Source organism: Thermobia domestica, chromosome 16, assembly GCF_964235325.1.
Source record: "Thermobia domestica chromosome 16, izTheDome1.hap1.1, whole genome shotgun sequence".
Lineage (NCBI taxonomy): Eukaryota > Metazoa > Arthropoda > Insecta > Zygentoma > Lepismatidae > Thermobia > Thermobia domestica.
The window spans coordinates 58,915,858-58,932,351 of NC_137469.1; the positions used below are offsets into that span (position 1 = coordinate 58,915,858).

Genomic DNA, 16,494 nt, shown 5'->3' on the forward strand with positions numbered 1-16,494 from the left:
TTGCATAGTAAAATGGGGCAATTGAAAGCTACGTTGTGTGTTGTCATCGCATCACGGGAAAATGGCCGAAGGGACCCTGGTTCGATTCTAGACCACGTAAATTTGTGGTGGACAACATTGTGTCTGAGTTTCTTCGAGGCTTTTCCGTTTCCTTCCACATCTTCACTTCACGAATTCTTTTATAAATATTCACTTTCATTAATTCTTTATTTTCTTTTAGTCTACGCAACAACCGTAGGGCGTAAAGTAAAAAAAAAATAATTTTTCGTCGCTGTAATACTATTATTTCCAATTGCATACTATGTTACACAGAAGTTAAAAAATCTATGTATATAAACGTGTATGTATTTATGTTCCAACATAAATCTGGAACGTCTGGAGCAATTTCAACCAAATTTGGTACATATAGGACTTAAAATTTTAAAAATAATACTGTTGGGGTAAGTTACCTCTAGGGCGGGCAAAAAGCCATTTAAACAAGAAAACATATTTAAGAAAAAACAAGTACTGGGTTATGCAACCAAACTAGCACTGACAAGGTGTTGATTGCATACTTGTAAGGGACAATTGTCCGTTGCTCGTGATCACATCACGGGGAAAATATCTGAACGGATTGAAATTAATTTTGAAACACTGTTAGTATCTACTTCGGGCCCGTTCTTTGAAAAACCATACTAATTTGATTAAACAATGTATCCTAAGATGGATAGAGGGTTCAAAATTTATACCTAACCCAGAATACTTCATGGATTTCTGTCTTTACACTTTTCATTGAAATGCGCATTCTAAGAGGGAAGGGGGTTCAAATATCCATAAACCTATTCTTCCCGTGCGAAGAACGGGCAATTCATCTACTGCATTTCTAAAACGAAGAAAAAGAGCATCATATATTCTTAACTACCTCTATAGACTTACCTTGGAAGATATGAGCTGTAATCTGCCCACGTACTTATTTGTACATATACATATGAGTGTGTGTGTATATATATATACAAACGACAGTGTTCCTTAAGGACGGGGAAGAGAAAGGGGCGTATCCGACGTTTGAAACATAAATCTCAGCAGGAAAAATGATGGGGGAGGAGATGCAGCTTCACATTTTTATCTTCAGATTCCATCATCCAGGTACGAAACTAATATTTCTTTCCTCTTCCATCCAGGTACGAAATGAATTTTTCCTCCTCTTTATTTTTCTTCCCTATGCCTTCTTCTAATTCTTCCGTTGCGTATATCTATAATGTGTTTGTGTATGTATTGGTGTCTGTGTTATGTGCGTGTGTGTGTATCGTGGAGGGAGTGTCCATCAGTAGCTTTGTGTAAACAAGATCCACTGTTTCTCATTCACACCTACACCAACTGCACCTGTTCACGTAATTTTTACCGCTGCACTCATCCACCAAGCATCTGGTCCAATATTTGGAACACTCATTTTGTTGTTGGTTTAGAATCTTCAAATGGGTTAAGTTACTTATTGTCATCGTTGCGTTTTTTCTCTTTTTTTCCTAAATATTTGTTATTAATTGTATTGTTATTTATTATTGTCTTCGGTTCCTGCAAAGAGAAAAGAATAATACAAATTTTAATGTTTGCATAAGCACTTTACATAAAAATATATGCATTATTTATTCTAAGTACTAATACATTATTTATTTACTAAAAGTACGTACAACTCTGAAAATACAACTCTGAAATTCAACATATAGTGGCAGTTCTTAAGGGAAGTAACTTCGGTAAATATTTTTAAAGAATATCGTTACAAGCTACGAAAAGAAAGCTGATCTAACGTACTATTTCTTTTAGCCTTTTATTTTAAAGTTGTATATAGCTCTCTTTCTTAGCTGTATCGTTGAAATTTGAATTTTTACCGATGTGATTTCCCTCAAGACCAGCCACTGTTTAAATTTAAAATTAATAGTTAATGGTAACTTTTAGGTTGCTATATCTCTTAACTACAATTGATACTTATAGGCGCAACTAAAAGGGGACCAGGACGGTCCAGCCCACGGCCAAACTCAGAAATGGTTGTTGTTGGGTCCAACCTTTGGGAAGGGGGGGTCCAATACAACAATAGAGTTGCCATATTTCAAAAATGAAAATCCGGAACGCTACTAAATTACGAGAATCTTTGAAATGCTTAAAATGAAAAGAAGTGTTATATACTAATTTACTCTCTTCTATTAGATAGAGTTGTTCAAGTATTACGTAATCACATCTTTAGTGATTTTAGTAGACCTTTTCCTTCCTAGTTAAGCAAACGTAAGCAGATGATTTACCCCCTCCCCCTGGTAAGCATTTTCTTTTTCTCAGGATCTCTTACGTTTCGTTTCAGCTCATTCGAGGTATGATGTTTCCTTTCACATGTTTTGTCTGTTTCTTTCTTTTTTTCTTTTTTTTTTCTTTTTTTATAGAACGGTTGATTTATTGGCAATATGTTCTGGTGGCGTTTGGTATCTTTACAGAATTTTTTTCGTTGAATTTTTACTTTATTTCCGTTAACAGAATAATTATATGCCTAATTCTGTGGGGAAAAAAAGCAAACTATAATATTTCTTTCCTTTCTTCTTCGCTGAAATCCGGTACATTTAAGCGTCCCGAGAAATATTCCCGACATTTAAGCGTCCGGTTTCATGATGGTCCCGGATTTTCCGGGACGAATCGCGACTCTCTAAGCCATTGCGTTAGGTGGTATTGACCGTGTATTATTTTGTACCCGATAAGTAATTGTAAAATACTTCCACCTATATTTTCGGGAAAAAATAATAGAAGTAGATTGTTTTTATAAGAGAAAGAGGAAGAAGAAGTTAAACTCAAATGTTCATGCTGCATCACTCATTTCCTTGTTCAACGAATATAGTTTTATTGAGAAAGTGTACAAATGTATGTTGAGTTAGGAAGTTTTGAGACAGTTTTGACCCGGTGGACTCCCTCCCCCGTGCGTGCGCCCTTGGTCCAGCCCCCTAGAACATCATCGGACTACAGGATGAAACTGAAAGGTTGTTTCAGTTCTCAGAAATAAAGGGCCACGGTCCGTTATTATTTTTTTTTTTTTCAATTCTCAGCAGTAAGGAGCCATGACATCCTCGAAGCAAAACACCTTGTTTATGCCAATGTGAATAATGTCTGTTTGCTTAAGTCACAATTAAAGGTTTGATGGAAGTATGTTTTAGCATCTGTTTCACCTAAGTCCGTATCCAAAACATGAAATCAAGGGAAACGAGATAATTTCGGGGGTTAAGTTGAGTTTATGTAACATTTATATATTCACATATCAGCTGAAACTTTGAGGAGGGCTGAAGGTGATTGTAGAGGGGTTGAGTCCCCCCTGACCATGCCCTAGCTACCAGGGATGCTTTCACCTTAATACGTGGTGTGCTATTGAGCCTGTTATTCTTGTACATAAATAACGTTTTTTTTAACGCCATAAAAATAGTTTTTGCTGATTTTGCCGAAAACCACGCATAAGGATTTTGGTTTAAGTCCATTGTATCTATCGACTGATACATGGTTCATTTTTGGACAACTTTTTTTCACTCATTGTTGGCTATCATTAATATAGACTTTAATAAACTTCCAAATGCACCCTGCATGACCAATTCACTCTGGAATAGTTAACCATCAACAAACAATAATAACTAAAACAACAATGAACAATGAAGTCAACCATAGCCTATATTTAAAAGTACCATCCTTGCATTCGTCCGGTAGAACTGAGGAAAAGACCTGGAAAAACACCTCAGTCAGTAAGAACGATCACCGTATAAGTTAGAACCTCGTGCGAACAGGCCCTAACTTGTAGGTGGGCAGGAGGGACAACTGACCCCCAAGAAAGCTCCCGCCGTTCGATGGGAGGGGGGATTTTAAGAAAAAAATTTCTTACACCATATACGATACGAACATGAAATTATAAATGAAGCATCAAACAGTTTCACATTACATAAACAAAACAGCACAAGAAAAGATAAATAAAACAAAAATGAGTCGTGGCCCCATTTAAGTAAAAAAAAAAAAAAAAAAATCTACTATTAGGAGCCCTAGGAATAATATTTATTCGTATGGCTTTGAGATTTGAAAATCATGTCCCCTTAATTGTCATGTATGGAATGGGCCCAGGGGCGTAAATAACGGCCCCGCAGACCATGCTTATGCGGGAGGGCCCACAGGCTCCGGAGGGCCTATAAAGAGTAAGATGGAAAGAGGGGGCACAAGAATTAGAAATCAACTTTTTCTAGGGGACCCAAATACGCGTATTAATGCTTGCCTTCCCCAGAAAAAATCTAAGTTACAGCGCTGCCTGCGAAGCAAGAACGCTGATCATTATCATGGACTTAAAACTTTATATTTCTTTTCATTTCATTTTTATTGTTTTATACACACAAAACGAATCATTCATAGCTTTATAACTGATTGTGATGCAATTTCTAATTCATAAGAATTGTTCTGGTTTATATTTTTAAAATTTATTTATATTTTTTGTAATACGAGGTGTGTGGAAATTCTTAATTAGTTTTGTTTGCTACAGCTTTCTCAACAAATCTGAGCATCAGTAAATTTTTTTAGTTTCCAAAATAAATTTTCAACCATGTTCATTAACGAAGTTAAACACCCATTTTCCTCCCGTTGTAGAATTTACACAAATATTTATATCTATATCTATCTATCTATCTCTTTCTCTCTCTCTCTCTCTCTCTCTCTCTCTCTCTCTCTCTCTATATATATATATATATATATATATATATATATATATATATATATATATATATATATATATATATACAGGGTGGTAGGTAACTCCACCGACAAACTTTGAGAGGTGATTCCTTATATGAAATGAAAAAAAAAAGTTCTGATAAACATAGGTCGAAAAACGTCTCTTTTCAGAGTTATGAATCGCCGAAAATTCGAAAAATCATTTTTCGAAACGCCCTGCCTTAGAAATTATAGGATCTATCCCAAGCGGTTTAAGGAATTACACAGGAACTAGTATGCGATCTATCTAAATATCCATGTTTTAACATCCTCCGTTATCGGCAAAACGAACGCGCCATTAGTACTTAAAGGAGTATCTCTATACCTCAACTTCCTTTTTACAGTTCGTTTCGCCGATAACGGACCACAGTAGAACATGGATATTTAGATAGAGCGCATACTAGTCCCTTTATAATTCCTTAAACCGCTTGGGATCGGTTCTGTAGTTTCTAAGGCAGAGCGTTTTGAAACGCGAATTTTCGAATTTTCAGCGGCTGATAACTCTGAAAGGAGACGATTTTCGTCCTATGTTTATTAGAACTTTTTTCTTTTATTTCAAATAAGGAATCACCTCCCAAAGTTTGTCGGTGGAGTTACCTACCACCCTGTGTATATATATATATATATATATTTGTAAATCGCTGTGATAATGTTATTTTAGAAAATTCAGGACACCACGGATAGATAGAACATCGAAACAAAACCCTTTTCAGGCAGACTGACTGACTGACAGACATGAATTTTGTTAAAGAAGCACAAAACATTTCTTTCATCTGTTTCAAATGCGTGTGACGGAAGGAGAGAAGACGCTCCGAGCTGTCATGCAATAATGGTAGAGTGGCAGCTAGAACTTTTAAACTACACGCAACCCGTAACAAACAATAATAATTTTACAGTATCACATTACAGACACAAAGGGGCAAAGGTCCCCTCACATTATTTCCCCATATATAACAGTAATGTGTATATGTGTAGAGAGATCAGTTACCAGCTATGTCCAAAATCTTGACATCCATGAAAAATTGTTTCTTCAACCACGCATGACTTTCAAAATAATCTGAATGCGTATTGTCTTTCGGTTTCTGTGTCTGCTTTTCCGAGTTTGAAGCATGCAAATTATGTTAAGAAAAACGGAGTGTTAGCTTCCTCGTTCCGGTTATATGTGTGTATGTATGTGTGGCTTGTGACCTCATAACCCAAGAAAAGACTGAAATTTAATTACCAATATGAGAGGTTTGTAACCTCATAGTCTATAGGTGGACTTTACATCAATTTAACATATTCAACACACATATTCTATAATGTATATGCTAATGTGGTATTTTGAAATATAATTATACAAATTTTCAATAACAAAGTCAAATAAACATTTTAACTAAGATTATTGTGCCTACGTTATTTCTAACATATAAAGTACTTTCAGTGGGATAAAAATAATAATTCCAGAAGTAATTTCTCATAATAGGTGAAAGTTCGCATCACACTTTTCACCTTTCCAGGGTACACCAATATGTCACAGATCAGTAGTTGCAGAGGACTGCGATAAATTATTTTCAATTAAAAAATCACAAGGGGTAATTTACTCTTGCGGGTAGTGTTTCCAGAATGTTTTTCTCAAAAACGACTTTCAGCTAAATTTTGTTCATATTTTCCGTGAATAAATGTTTCATAAAGAAATCTGGAATATATTAGAAATCATTTTTCATTTTGAAAAAAATCACAAGGGCTAGTTTACTCTTTAGGGTGTTTTCTTTTTCTGGACAATTTGCTCAAAAGTTGTTGATTTGGTCTCGTTTCATTAATAAATACTTAATTGACAATTCTATAATAAGATATTCATAATTTTGTATGAAAAAGTCCGCAAAGGGTAGTCTACTCTTGGGACAAGTTTTTCTTAAGTACAACTTAGGAAATTTTGTCCATATTTCCATAAACATTTCTGTAACAACCCTATAAAATAGCACGAATAATATACGATGAAATAAAATCCACAAGGGGTAATTTGTTCTTGGAGGTTCTTCGATACGGTTTTCCGAAAGAACTTTTTGTAATTTGATTCATATTTCATAAATAAACGTATTAGCTACAGCACGACGAACTAGGAACGTATTAACTACATTAAAAAAAAAAAAAAATCTTTCAGTTTTACGTCCCACGATTATACCGGCTAAGGGCGACGGAGACAGTGCTGATGAGAAATGAATGCAATAGTGGAATGAATAAAATAGAAGGAAAGGGAGAACTGCGAGGAAACCCACGCACACGGTGTTTGTCTACCACACGAAGCCCACTTGGCGCGGGCTGAGATCGAGCTGGAGACCCCACGCACCAGAGGTGAACGCTGTACCAATAAGCCACTACCTACATTCAGTTTCAGTAAGATGTGATAGGGAGAGAAAGTTTAGTGCATGGCCGGTACTTTCTATTTTAGACGTAAAAATAATTTTCAAAATTTCAGCAAAGAGCCTAAAATACTGTAATTACTAAACACAGTAATAGAATAATATTTAACAGTTGTTTCGTTTTGATGTTTAAATGAAGCCGTTTGTCTAGTAAAACAGAACATACCGTGTATTTTAATCTTTGTTGCTGCGTTGAATATATATAACTTCGTTGTCTTCATTTAAGACGCAGCAACAAAGAAATAGAGTGTGTGAGAACGTTTAAACCTCGTCAGCTCTTACAGTTTAAGAGATATGGCTTCCTTTTATTGTTTCCAGTTGTTCTGTTAGACTTTTTATATGGTTAGCTAGTTTTAAGTTACATATATATATCTTCGCTTACTACATTTCCCTCCAACTGTCTTTAAAATGTACGTATTCATGCATGTACGCACTATGAGAGATCAATGATAGACATGTAGTGGTATTCATGTCACTAAGTCTTGTGGTTACACACACATACTATTACATATAATACTCAGAATGAAATATAGGTCCTCAATGAACTTCATTCTTCCCTCATGGATGGAAGTTTTTATTTATTTATTTATTTTTTAAATTACAAGACTGGCTTTGTAGTGTACCCTCAGCTTGACAAGAACTACTTTTTTTGTACTGTATTATTATTATTGTTATTCCGTACAAGTATTCGTGAACAACAGAAAAAAAACTTGTCTGAGCTTTCAGCAGGATTTATTTATTAGCATCTGTTCAACCATTGTGTTACAACACCTAAGCATGTGTTATTCAGGTATTTTGTGACATGGTCGCTCTCTTTCTCTTTCTTAAATCCTATTGTACTTCGCTAATTCCGTTGTATACTCAATGTCGTGACATGAAGCTTAATTCGTGCGTTTAAGCTTGACTTGCAAATGAAAATATGTATCAAGTGATGCGTTAAGTTTAAAATATTTTCTATACGGTACTTATAAAAGAAAATAAAGCAAAAATAATATCAATATACTGTCATGTGACCAGGGAAGAATAATGTTAAGTCTCTTTACGTATGTTTTAATTTCGAAGCAAAGCAATATTTTTCAGTTGTTTGTTTTAAATTCCCTCATGACTTAGTACCCTTTGGTTTCCGTGGAAGCATCCAAGTTTGATTTCCAACTCGGTCACAGTTGCTTCAGATTTGATGATAAAATGTAAGTCCTCGTTTTCTCGTCTAAAGGAACATTAATATTCAATCTAGAAACTAAAATGCTATAGTCTCGTTGTGAACACAGCGTTTAAGTCAAGACATTTTCCAAATATGTATATCACTTGTGTGTATGTTTTTTTTTTTTTTCAGTCCAATGAATGTTTAAATTTCTTCTTTCAACTCCTTCTTGTTTCTGCAATCTATCGTATGTTTTGTACGCTGTCTAATGATTTTATTAAAGTAAGCTTAGTCACAGTAGCGTAATCGATTTGACATTATTAGATACTATCATGTTATCATTTTAGCGCTTTTAGTAGCTGCTTCGTTACCTTGTAAAAACACAAAACACCGCTTTGGTATCTCTATAAAAGTATACAACACTGCTACATTATTTCTGTGAAAGCATACAACATTGCTTCGTTATTTCTATGCAAGTATATAACACTATTTCGTAATCTCTGTGAAAGTATACATCACTTCATTATCACTGTAAAAGTTTACAACACCGCTTTGTTATCTCTTTAATAGCATACAACACTGTTTCGTTACCTCTGTGGAAGTATACAGGACTGCTTCGTTATCTCTGTGCAAGTAAATAACACTATTTTCAGTAGTGTTATTCAGCCGGTTCGCACCGGTTCGTTAAAATATTTCCATTTCGCAGAACCGTTTGTTAAACCGAGAAAAACCTATCTACATACATACATACATACACACACACACACACACATCACCAAGCCAAGCGTGAAAGAAGCCAACCAGAGTATGTGTTTTAACCTGGCAGAACTCATTTCCAGAATTTAAAAATTAAACCATGCAGATCGTTTGTTCACGATTGATCTTATAAAATTTTCGTTTATTCAGGATATATAAACAATTTATATCATAAAACAAAATGGGCGGTGACAACTTTACGTAGCAGAACCAATTTTACGTAGCAATAGAAAATAAACCATGCAAATAAGATTTCTGTATCTTTTGTATTTCTATTAGCATAGCAAGTGTGTGCATTGCAAATTTCAGCTGGAAGGGACAGCTTGTAGAATACAAAATTTTCACAACCAAAAAACTTGATCTATTTGAAGAACATTACTTTGCTCTGTATATACGAGAAGATTAGTGGAGGGCGGGGGAACGGTAAATTTTATTTTAAGATCTTTGTTCTTAGAAATTGTTACAGGATTAAACGAAAATCTCTCAGAAGAAGGTATAGATGTTTATTCCTTATCTCAAATGCTTAGATATCAAGAATGAGAGCTGGGATCATATGAATGAAGTAGTGAGAGTTGTTTATATTTGAAACTAATACATACCATTATTAACAATTGTCGATCCATTGCTGGATGAATGTCTTTAAGTACTTTTTGACACACACACAAAGAGAGAGAACAGGTTGTTAAAAAATTAGAATAGCTCCACTGACTATTTCGTTATCTCGTGAAAGTATACAAAATCATCTCGTTATCTTTGTGAAAGTATACAACACCGCTTTAATGCTACAGTATCCCAAGTAGTAGGCTGTGTGGATGTGCATCACTATTATAAGTATGTGCGTAACTGTTAGGAGCATGTATATCACTTTTAGGAGTACATGTGTCTCTACTAGCACAAGACAAATAATAATATATACGGTACAATTTGCTACTTTATAGTGCACCTTTTTTACATGTACAGTACATAGATATATTTTTAGAACTATAAAAATTCATTTTTGTCGATTTTCTCTAAAACTAGCCACCATAATTTACCCCAAGCATTTCACGTTGTTCAACCTATTCGGAGTGATCTACCTATTTGAACAAAATTTGAAGTTTTTTAATCATAATTTTAGGTTTATCTAATTTTTAACCGTGCTAATAGTGTAGTCTTATTAGAGTCGTAATTGGTGAAAATACACTTCGGTATGTGCTTCACCCTCCTACATAGGTGACGTTTTCGTACAGCATCAATTTTTAAGTTTACAAATACAATACTCGTTTTTGTCAGTTTTTGTCAATTGTCTCAAAAACTACGCATTGATGATTTGAACTCATCTGTGTAATTTTATTCAGCTCAATGAGATCTATTGATTGGTATGACGTAACATTTTTTCAAGTTACATACTAATAACGTTGGTACGACGTGACATTTTGTTTTCAAGTTACATACTAATAACGACGTAGAATTGTAAAAATAAATAAATAAATTTACCTAACATTTAGCTATTAATTATTATTTAACACTATTTGTCAAATGCTCTTAGTCATTGTTCACAAACGCGACTTCGACGTGGGAGAACCGGCTTCAATTTCTAGTAGGAGCTCATGTGGTTCGGATTCTACGTTAAGCTGTAAATCTTATAGAGATCCAGTGATGAAAGGGATGTTAAACTCTAATCCAACCAATTGGCGCAAGACACCCGGGTTCGATTCCCGGCGGGAGCTCATGTGGTTCGGATTCCACGTTAATCAGTAGGTCCACGTCTCATATAGCCTCGCTGCTGAACGGGACGTAAAACTCAAAATCAATCAATCAATCAATCTAATCCAACCAACCAACCATATTCAATATATAAAAGAGAATTTAGTTTAACACTTTGATTCTTTGTATGATTCACTTTGCTTCTCAACCCTAGAAATTTTGACAAAATAGAAATAGTTTAGAAGAATTTTAACAACATAGAAATAGTTTTTTAAAAAAATTAATATATCATAAAATAACGTAGAAGATGTTTAAAGAAACTGAAATAACGTAGGACGTGATTTTCAGTTGTTGATCCTCGAAGTTATTTTTCATTAGCGTCACCACGAGTGTGGTGCTTTTCATTTTTAAAAAGTCACCAACATGTCTCACTTTTTTGTTTACCAGTCCGCGAGTATCGAAAGTTTGAAGACCACTGACTTAGAACAATTTTAACAAAATAGAAATGGTTTAGAAGAATTCTAACAAATTCTTAGTTTAGTTAGAATAGCAGTAGCTTAGAAAAATTAAGACAATAGATTATTTATTTGTTCATATCAAATATATATATATTTACATAAAATGTTGATGGTACTAACTAGTTATGTATACATTAACAAGCACATCTCACGCATAATGATGCAAACTATGCAAAAATATATGGAAGGTATTTTAAACGTGTGCAACAGGAAATATTTCAGATCAAATTATCTTCTCACGTAATGAATCAACATGAATAAATTAAAATTAGACAATAGATCTAGCTTAGAAGAACTTTGAAAAATGTTAATAACTTAGAAGAATTTTGACAAAATAGAAATAGTTTAGTTTAACAAAATGGGAATGACTTAGATCTTTTAACAAAATATAGATAGTTTATCATAATTTTACAAAAATAGAAATAGCTTAGACAAAATAGAAACGATTTAGAAGAATTTTACCAAAATAGAAATAGTTGAGAAGAATTTTAAGAAATAACTTAGAAATATTTTAATATATAGAAATTGCGTTGAAAAAGATTAGTAAACTTGATATAGCTTAGAAAAATGTTTTTTAAAAAATGGAAAGAGCTTAAAAGAGTTTTAACAAATTAGAAATAGATTAGAAGAATGTTTAAGAAAATATAAACAGCTTAGAAGAATTTTAACAAATTAGAAACAGCATAGTAGCATTTTAACAAAAAAGGTATACCTCAGAAGAATTTTAACAAAACAGAAATAGTTTAGAAGAATATTGACAAAACAGGAATAGCTTAGAAGAATTGTAACAAAATAGAAATAGTTTAGAAGAATTTTAACAAAATGTGTAGAAATAAGATACAACTATTTTAACATATAGAAATAATGTTGAAAAGTATTAAAAAATTTTAAAATGGGTCAGGAGAATGTTTAAAAATAGAAAGAGCTTAGAAAAGTTAAATAGATTAGAAGATTTTTAACAAAACAGAAATACTTTAGAAGAATTTTAACAAAATACAAGTAGCTTAGAATAATTTTAACACAACAAAAATAGTTTAGAAGATTTTTAACATTTAATAGAAATAGCGTAGAAGAATTTTAACGAAATAGAAACAGTTTCGAAGAATTTCAATAAAATAGAAAAATTAGAAGAATTAAACCAAACTAAAAATAATTTAAAATTTTTTCCACAAAGAGAAATAAGCATTGAAAAATTTTAACTCACCAGTTTTATGATCTATTGAAGTGATGTTAAGCAACTGGCATACAATATACTTTGACGTGCAATTAAGCTATCCCATTCACAACCAAACATACGCAGAAGACAACTGTCACGATCTAACCAAAGAACAAAGGTGTATATAGTCCGATGTTGTCTTAGTTTGGAAATTTCCCTGTCAGACTTTTTTTCTCTTTCTTTCTTTCTCAGTGGTGGTGTTTTTTCCCTAACATGCAACTTCCTTCCCCTAAGCAATTTTTAGTGTCGGTTATGTTTGTTATTTTCCCGACCCAAATTGTTACCTTCTTTGGTTCTACTCCCCCAGAAGTCCTGCCAAATGAGGGACAAATGAACATCAAATATTGCAAGCAAAATGGATTCAAACACAAAACATTATAAAGGGATAGAAGGGGAAGTGTACTCGAAACAGAATGAAAGAAAAACAAAGAAATAAAAAAAAAACTGAATTCACCTTCAAGCAATTTTGTTTGTCCCATACGACTGGTCTTAACTTTCCTATATGCTTCAAGCTTTGAAATCTTGGCTTCGTAAAATTAGATAAAGTTCTGAGAAAATTTTGTATATACTTGGTTGGTTTGGAAATTTTTATTCAACGCAAAGAACAAAGTAATACAAAGTCGAGCAGTAATGCAGAAAATGGTTAGAAGAAGGACGTATAGCTATATGTGCTGAGTAAGTGGGATAGAAGGGAAAACTATGAAAATTCTTTAATTTCCCCCCTCCCAATCCCTTTAACAACAAGTTGCTTTTCATTAAAAAAAGAACAGAAGATGGAAAATTAGTTCTCTCTTCTTTGTGGGTAAGGCAGCGAGCAGGGTTGCCAACTCTGGAAAATAAAAAAAACCTGATCTTCTCAAAATTCCCTATGATATAGGTCTAAATGTCAAGTATCTCTGTTCGGACCCATCCATGGGAAGGAAATGTACTATCGTGAACAAAAGTGCATTAGCACCTGTATTCTGCGTATCCTTAGTACATTCACTGATAAGCTTGATAGATACGCTGTGCTATAAATGAGAAACTGAAATCACCATTGATCATTTTATTGTATTTACCAGTAACTATCACTTCTTTAAAAATTATCGAAACACAAGAACTAAAGGATACTAATCTTTACGCGATAATCGAAACAGATGAACAAAAGTATATTAATCTTTACGTGACAATTTGGGATTTGGAAAATGAAATTTATTATTTAAACTTATACTTCAACAACAGGAAATTGCTTTAAGAAGTCCTTTTCATTCTCATTGAATGTATAAAATTCCTTACAAGTAAATTTAAAGTTTTCACTGATACTGTTCCTGTCATATCTTTAAAATTATCTAAACAGACGAACAAAATATGTTAGTCGTTGATAGATGGTGAAAGGTGACAGTTTTGGATTTACAGAATGAAAGTAATCACTTTTTCAATCTATACTTCGAACTAGATGAAACTGCTTCGAACTAGATACAAATTTGAAAAAAAAGGGGGGCTGGTAAGAAGCTTGTACCGGTCACCGGCTTTAATCAAAATAACTATATATCCGACTAGATCGGCGAAAAACCGGCCAGTTGGCAACCCTAGCAGCGAGAGAAGGAGGGAGGGGAAGAAGATTGTCCTCCCACTCAAGAAGAAGCAACAACGAAAAACAGAAATCTTTAGGAAACTTTTCTACCTTCTGCGGTTGAAATTTGCGGAAATTCCGGAATAGTGTCTATGACTGCTTTTCAAGTTTTTTTCTTTTTTTTTTTTTTTTTTTGTTTGTTTGTAAATGTTTCCTTGAGACGACCTTGTCCCTCTCCCACTAGGGTTCTGCTTGTCTGTCCGTGTCATCTTAAGCTTTTTTTTCTTTCTTAAAAAAAGCAACATTGTTATTAATCATTCCAACAGCACTCTTCTCTCTTCAATGAAAGCGGTTTCCCTTCATTCATTGTGCAATTCAAAAGAAATGCAAGAATTTTGTTATCTACAAAATAATAATAATACTAATGTTCTATTTCTGGTACTGACCTTAATAATTCAAGATTTATTATAAGTATTTATCACTACGTTTGTCATTTCAAAAAAAGGGGGAGGAAGAAAAAGAGGTTGTAATGTAATTTTTGGCCAAAAAATTCCTTGTCTTATTGGGTGGTAGGCACTACCAAGAAACGTGCACGTTTATAGCCGCTACTGACGTCATCAGCAACAAGCGAGCTTGTTTTAGGTGGTCATGATATAATACACTAGAAAGTACCCATTCCCCCCTCTCCGCCCCATTTTGCGTGTTTTTCAGCCACCAGCTATTTATTAATGTGTTTCTTGGATTCACAGTTTTCTTCTCTTTTGTGGTCGTGACCCTTTGTTTGATTGCTTTGGTGTCGAATGTTCCTATTGAGTTCATTGGATTTCTTTGCCATGAACTTACAGCTTTTAACGTGCAATCAGAATCATATAAGATCTCCATCAAGAATAGAAGTCGATTCTTTCTCTCAGAAAGGCTGTAATGCTAGACTATCTGGAAGTCCAAGAGTGTGAGACATTTACTGTTGGTTGAGTTGATTTTGAGTTTAACGTCCCGTTCAGCAGCGAGGCTATATGAGACGTGGACCTACTGATTAACGTGGAATCCGAACCACATGAGCTCCCACCGGGAATCGAACCCGGGTCTCCCACGCCAAAAGCGCGTACGTTAACCGCTTAGCCACGGAGGAGCTCTGTGAGACATTTAGTATTTATTAAAACGAATATTTTTTTAAAAAATATATATATATTATTCGAATACTCGAATACGAGGGAAATTGTTTGAAAAGTTCATACTTTCAAAGTAAAAAGAATGTATGTTCAACTACACTCTGGTAGAATGAAAAAAAAAAAAAACATGGATTAGAAGTTACAATATTGTCCGGTAGATGTCAGCAGCTGGAGTATGTTTGCTGCCATCTAACGGCAATATGTGTAATTTCAAGTACCGTTATTTCAATAGTAAAAAATGGGATGTGGATAGCTATCGTTAAAGTCCCCGTTACAGGTAGAGATATTAACGAATTGTCTCGTCTAAAGGTTATATCTGGAAGTTTGTTAAATAATAAACAGAATTAAACAAGTAAACAGAATTTTAATATATATACTTTTGCCTTTTGTTCACAGATAAATCAAGTATATTACTACTCGAGAGAATGGTGAAATGTAAAAAGTGGAAACATGAAAAATACCAAAATTGACTGAGTTCTCGAAATTTGAATATGAAGAAGAACGAAGAAAATTGGTGTGGTGAAGAAAAATAAAGCAATTTCCTTAATAGGAGTGTAGTAGAGAATATGGACAAAGATAAAAAGAAAGAAGGAAATTGCAATTATTGAGCGATATTAAGAGAAAATTTCTTACAAAAAAGAAAAAAAAGAGCCAAGGAGTGTAGAAAAGAGAAACTTTTAAATTTGCGGTAAATAATCTACGAATAAATGGAAACGAAAACAATAATGAGTACATAAGAAAATGAAATGGAGTAATTTGTATTACTTGAATTACTGAATGAGTTTAGATAACATGTTAAGCTAATATGTCCATGATGTAGCAGGTATTGATTTGTGTCAATTTTTTTAAAAGCGCTTTTTTTTTTCAAGCCGTATGCTTAATCACAAACCATACATGAAGGGAATAACAAATTTTACGCTTTACTGAATCACACTACCCGCATTTATTTAATGGATGTAATTCACAACAAAAAGTATTATAAATACTATATTAGTTCCACTTAAATGCAAATGTGTAAATGATTATTTTTTGCTTATATTATTATTATTATTATTATTATTATTATTATTATTATTATTATTATTATTATTATTATTATTATTATTATTATTATTATTATTATTATTATTTAGTGAAAAGCTAGTATATAATGTATAACATAAAATTTATACTCCATAGTGAAACCTAACAGTAAAATATTTGAATAAAAACTGATCTTGTTTTGTATATAATCAATGATGAAGATTGCTGATGACCAATATTATAACACACTGCAACCCTGTGCAAAATAAGAACCACACTTTGGGA

General features: G+C 33.4%; 1 protein-coding gene across 3 annotated transcripts in view; it reads right to left on the reverse strand.

Annotated features, from left to right (window-relative positions):
• LOC145673072 (facilitated trehalose transporter Tret1-like) overlaps positions 1-16,494 on the reverse strand; it is a 527,605-nt gene that overhangs the window by 86,135 nt on the left and 424,976 nt on the right. For all 3 annotated transcript variants that reach the window (XM_081742424.1, XM_081742422.1, XM_081742421.1), the window contains one exon: positions 916-1,551. The gene's annotated coding sequence lies outside the window, so the exon portion shown is untranslated. The remainder of the gene's footprint in view (positions 1-915; positions 1,552-16,494) is intronic.